Source organism: Nothobranchius furzeri, chromosome 14, assembly GCF_043380555.1.
Source record: "Nothobranchius furzeri strain GRZ-AD chromosome 14, NfurGRZ-RIMD1, whole genome shotgun sequence".
Lineage (NCBI taxonomy): Eukaryota > Metazoa > Chordata > Actinopteri > Cyprinodontiformes > Nothobranchiidae > Nothobranchius > Nothobranchius furzeri.
This window is the reverse complement of record NC_091754.1, coordinates 940,004-946,003: the sequence shown is the minus strand read 5'-3', so window position 1 is coordinate 946,003 and position 6,000 is coordinate 940,004.

Here is a 6,000-nt window from a genome sequence, read left to right as displayed (position 1 = left end):
ACATCCTGTGGTCTGATTTAGGTACTGCAGCCGATTTCTCAAACAAAAGGCCACTCTCTCACTTCCATCTCAGGAGTCTCATGGCCGTTGCCAGTTTCGGATCAGCACCAGAAAACGCTTGATGACAAGTGAAGACAAGTCATACACAGTAAGCTGATAAGTAGGTCAACATTGTCATAACTGGTGTTAGCACACTTGTGTGTTTTACGGTAGGGAGCACTTACTACACGTATTATGGTAATATCCCTCCGCCATTAAAGGAAGTGTTGTGTGCCGACTTGCTGTTAGCTTGCTGTAATATTTCTGAACAATTCGTTAAAGCAGGGGTGTCAAACTCAAATTCACACTGAGCCGAAATAAAAAACTGGGACGCAGTCGTGGGCCAAACTCAATATTTAATGAAAAAAATGATGGCAAATGTGCACGTTTTTCTTTATCTACAGATGTGTGTTGCTGAACCTTTTCATTTGGAAACAAACTTCTGTTTGCATAAACACTGAATCTGGATGAACCAAATTACACACGAACAAGCCATTTTTAAATATAACATCTGTCATTACCAGTGTTGCCACAGTTACCTTGAAATAGTAATCTGATTACTGACTATTGATTACTCCTTCCAAAAGTAACTTATAGTTTACTGATTCATTCATTTAAAAAGTAACTACGTTAGATTATGTGTTGCTTTATTAGTTACTTTCAGCATCTACCAAAAACACTCTCCACTGCCTCAACATAAAAACTACGACTGGTTTGGCCAACACTCACTTTATTGCAAATGTTTAACAGTAATGTCAACAACGTATCTTATTACATTTTAAGTTGAACTTTAAACCTGCTGCCTGACATAATGCATGTTTGTATAAAAATAGAATAAAAACAGTCTTTCTTGACCTCACTTAAAATAAATAGTATTCATAAAAAATAAAACACACAGAGCCAGCACACAGCGAACCTTAATATTTTCATCTTTAGCTGATACAAACTAAAAATAGTGACTATATTTCCAGCTAGAAAACGCACCTCACTCTCCTCCCGCCATTGTTGATCACGCTGTAGTACAGGGGCCGGCAACCTTTTCCCATCAAAGAGCCATTATTACCCATTTCCCACAGTAAAGACAACACTGGGAGCCGCAGCAGCCGCGGCGTTGTGGGCGGGGCCTACCCTAACACAGCCGAGAGCTGCTTTATCCAATCACAACAGGTGACAGCAACCAACACCAGTCGCTCGTGTACCTTAAAGTTGTCTTTCAACAGAAGATAATAAATAAAACAGTTTGTATAAAACTGACCCAGAACTTGTAGCCCGTCTGTGTCGACAGTACTAAGATATTTTTCACCCTGTTAGTGGTTTTAATGATGAGCAGGTGACGCTTTTTGACGCGTCACACACGTCTCCTTTTAAAACATGTTTAAACTGTTCAGAATACAAATCCAGGCTCTGTCTCTTTAGGGCTTGAGTTTGACACCTATGCATTAAAGGAAACAAAACACCCACAACTGACGCATTAACGTCACACATACATTCAACTTTAATGTGTTGGTAATTGACAAAATAGCTTGAGATATTTGTAGTGCCGATTATTTGCTTCTGATTCACCATTGGCGTTGTTAGCTCAATGTTATCCTCTAGCCTAGTTCACTTAGTAATAGAGTAAAACAGAAAGGTGCTGAGTCTTCTTAACTCATTCGCTGCCAGCCGTTTCCTGATCGCTAACGGCCTTCTCTGCCAGCGTTTCTCACCGTTTTTACTGTGTTTTAAGAGTCACAGAACGTTGCGCGCTAGGATGATGTCGACACCAAAACAAAGAGGAAACTCACCTCTTACATCAGGAAGAATCTGCCTGTTTCAAGCATTATCCGTTCTTTCATAATCCGTTGTCGAATTGTGAACGGCAGAAGCTTTTTCGGTTCGCGCCTCGCCTTTTTTTTTATACAGCAACGGCCCAAAACGATCTCCTAACACATGGATTTTCTGCTTCCTGATTATGTGACGGGTGACCTATGCGGATGAAGATCGGCTTCAGAGCTCAGATGATTGTTCTCTCAGCGCGGGGGCTCGTTCCAATGCCCACGCAGTAAAAAAATGCAAATGACGACTTTAGTCGTCATTGGCAGTGAATGAGTTAAGCTAATCTATGCTTCTCTGTCTGCATCGGTACGCAGACATGCAACACTATTATCTGTCATTGCAATGGCTCTTCAACAGGCACGCAAGGACAGACGGAGTCGAGCCCACTTTTCTAAACATCCGTCAAACAAGACGGAGACCGCAACCTTGTGATTGGCCAGAAAGCCACTTCCTTTAAATTTGTCAACAGCACTGACACTGCCCCCACCAAAAAAATAAATAAATAGATAAACAGAGAGTAGTCTATGTCTAGCAGCGGACACAACGCAGCTTGAGGAATACCTTATGGAGAAACTCTGAAAATATGAACGTATGTGCAGCAAGCGTATAAGCGTGAACGAAAATCATGGGAAACATGGGTTTAGAGGCGGTGAGAACATGAAGTGGAGGAGGATAATTAGAGACAAATGTAACTGTGTTAAAAAGTCTCTGAAATACAAAAAAAACTATATGAACACAATAGTAAATTCACCATTTTGGACCAGATACACAACATAACTAACTTTTGTCCTTGCGGGGAATTGATTTGCAACACTCCCCAGGTGATGGAGAAGTCCGAAGGCAAAACATCTCCGTCAATATGTGTGCGTCTCTCCCTCGTGGAGCTGACGGAGAAGCATAAATTAGGCTTTAGGGGTACAAGGAATAACTTCTGGGTTGCTCCTGTTTACTGGCTTCAGTTCTTAAAACAACTCTGGAGCTTTTTTCCTGCTTGTCTCAAATTACAAATGCCAGTGCACCAATTAGCTTGGTGCAGACTCTGCAACCTCACGAGCTCAGATTGTGAACAGTAACTACGTCCCTCTTTAGTTTTTTTGTAAGGAAAAAAACTGACATCCCCCCCTGCTGGCTGGGAAGAAAATCTGTTTCCATGTAACCTTCCTTCCAACACGATCGAGACGTTAGCTGTTTTGTGATTATTCCACTGTAGAATTCTTACAAGTTGTACGGAGCTGCTCGTGTTTCAAAGAAAAGCCCAAATGGAAATCGTCCAAAGTCGATGCCAAATCTATCTCAAATGAGCGTTGGTCTTTAGCAGACACCATCTTTGTAGTTTATCTCCATTGGGATAAAGCTCCTGGAGCGGGTACTGCATGCCTTTGTTATTTCTAGGCTTGACTACTGCAACTCTCTCTATGCAGGGTTGTGTCAGTCATCACTGCGCCACCTACAGGTTGTGCAGAACAGCGCAGCCAGGTTCCTGACTGGGACCAGGAAACAGGACCACATCAGTCCAGTTCTGTCCTCCCTGCACTGGCTTCCGGTTTGCTATCGCTCACAATTCAAAATCCTCATCTTTGTTTATCATTTCTTCCAGGGTGGTGGTCCCCCCTATCTGGCCACGCTCCTGAACAGACATTCCCCATCACGCGCTCTGCGCTCCTCTGACCAAGGCCTGCTCGCTGTCCCTCGTTCTAGGTGTCGTACCCGTGGGGACCGGGCTTTCTCAGTCCTAGCACCGTCACTCTGGAACCAGTTGCCACCCTCAGTTAGGCTGTCCCCTTCTCTGCCAGTCTTTAAGAGTCGCCCAGTAGCGGTTTTAGGCACGGGCGGACAGCGCAGTTGCCCGGGGCGGCATTTTTTCATGACACAAAAGGGGCGCACAAGCGCTGAGTAAAAAAATAAAAAAGAAAGAAATCTGCGCCGCACCGAGGTTTTCTACTCATCTGTCATATCACAGAGTGTGGATTGGAAACAGCAAGTTGGCGCCCCCTGCAGCTGCAGGCGCTCCTGCTGACTGAGAACATTCACGTGCTCCATGTGTTTATGAAGAAGAGGAAGGGGAGGGGTGCGGCGGGGGAATTCACCTCTGGGTCTTTCCCAAATGAAATGAGCGGGTAGGGGCTGAATCAACTGTATTAACATGGCTAAAGTCAGTCACATCTCGATGTTCTTCCATTTAATGCACACTTCATTCATAATATCATAAACACAGGCCTATCATTCTTTCAGGTTTCTCTGAATTGTGTGAAATGGCCGAATAAAAAAAGGAAAAACAAAACGATTTTGTGGTCACCCCCCCATCAAGGTCGAATTGTTTAGTCCTGACTAAAGGAAACTTACTGAGTCAGGAGCCAAACAGAAGAGATGAACATAAAAAGGCTAAAACCACCAGGTGCCCCATTCAGGGGGAAAAAAAGAAAAAAGAGGAGAAAGATAAAGGTATGTAGCTCTCATGATGCATGTTTTCATTTTTTAACCAGTTAACTGGGATTTTAATGGTTAAATTCGGTCAACTAGTTGCTAACAGAGCTAATAGGGCTGAAATATTGAAATTAATATACAAATGGTTCAAAAAAATTCCTTCAATCATTTTTTACTGATTCAAACTAGGATTTGTTAAATGCTCGCTGCAGCCTGTGGCCTGCCTGAACAACAACAAACACATGTTGATCATGTTCACATAATAATAAATAAAACAACTCTACAAGCAGAAGAAAACTCCCCAGTCACCACCAACTATCCTGTTTATTTATTGCAGATGGCTGCACTGATTATTTTTACATGATTTGTTCTGTAAAAGTTGGCATTTTTGGTAGTCTACAGTTTTATTTATGTCAGTTTAAATTACAATTTCAGAGGCAATTCTAAAATATTACGGATCATGAGATCTATTGGAGATCTACCCCAACTTTTGGACTGCTCTGCCAGTCACTGTGGCTCCAGCTGAGAGGAGCTTTTCAAAACTTGATCAAGTCATACCTGAGGTCACCTGTGTTTCAGGGGCGGCTCGCTCACCTGGCTCTGATTAGTATCAATCACTCAGTAGGGGAGCAGATTTCATGTGATAACATTATTGATGACTTTGCATCAAGGTTAGGTTTTAATTTTAGTTTGTGTTTTCTGTTCTAAGTGCAATGCTGTAGTGATTATCTTTAGTTTGTTATGTGTGAAATATTTTTGCTATTTAGAATATTTATTATATATTATGTTCATATATTCTTAATTTTTAGTTATTGTTTGTTTTTTTACATTCTGACAGCTTCATAGCAAGTCACCCCCTACCAGATTCTTACTCAACTCCCACTTCCTGTTTGAAAAATGCAACAAATGCTGTTGCCTAGCAGACCGAGAGGGTGGAGCCGCTAACAAATACACACACTCACGACATTGCAACATCATAATGTACCTCTTAGCCAATAGCGACGGCAGATTTAAATTCAAATGCAGTGCTGAGTTTTTACCTGACGACGGTGGAACACTGACAGTTTTAGGCTGAACATTTAAGATGCACTAAAGTGCCGAATTATTGACTACACATATCTGCAGCACGATCAGACACTCATTTATATAGTTTATCAGGAAAAAAATGTTGATTTGGAGTGACTTGCTCTTTAATGTAAATATGTGCAACTTAGAAAAATGAGTGTTCAATGGTTGTTCTAATAAAACATGCCTGTTTGTAGAAAACATGCGTGTGTGCGTGCAGGTGGGGTGGTGGTGGTGGTGGTGGTGGGGGGGGGGGCGCTCAAAGGGGGCCTCGCCCAGGGAGTAATTCCATGTAGAACCGCCACTGGAGTCGCCTAAAAACCCACCTCCTCCGCTTGGCGTTTCCTGAACATGTTTGCTTTTGGCCCTCGTTTACGTTGAATTTATTTCACAGTTTTCATTGGTTCACTCTATCCATTGTTTTACCCATCTGTCCTGTACCAGAATGTTTCACCTATTTTGTAATTTGTATTTTGTCATTTGTATTGCTTTTATTGTTGATTTATTCAATATATTTACCTACAACTGTACCATGTTCAGCGCTTTGGGCTTCCTGACAGGGTTGCGGAAGGCGCTTTATAAATAAAGCTTTGATTGATTGATTGATTGATTGATTGATTGATTGATTGATTGATTGATTGTAGCACCCAACAACTG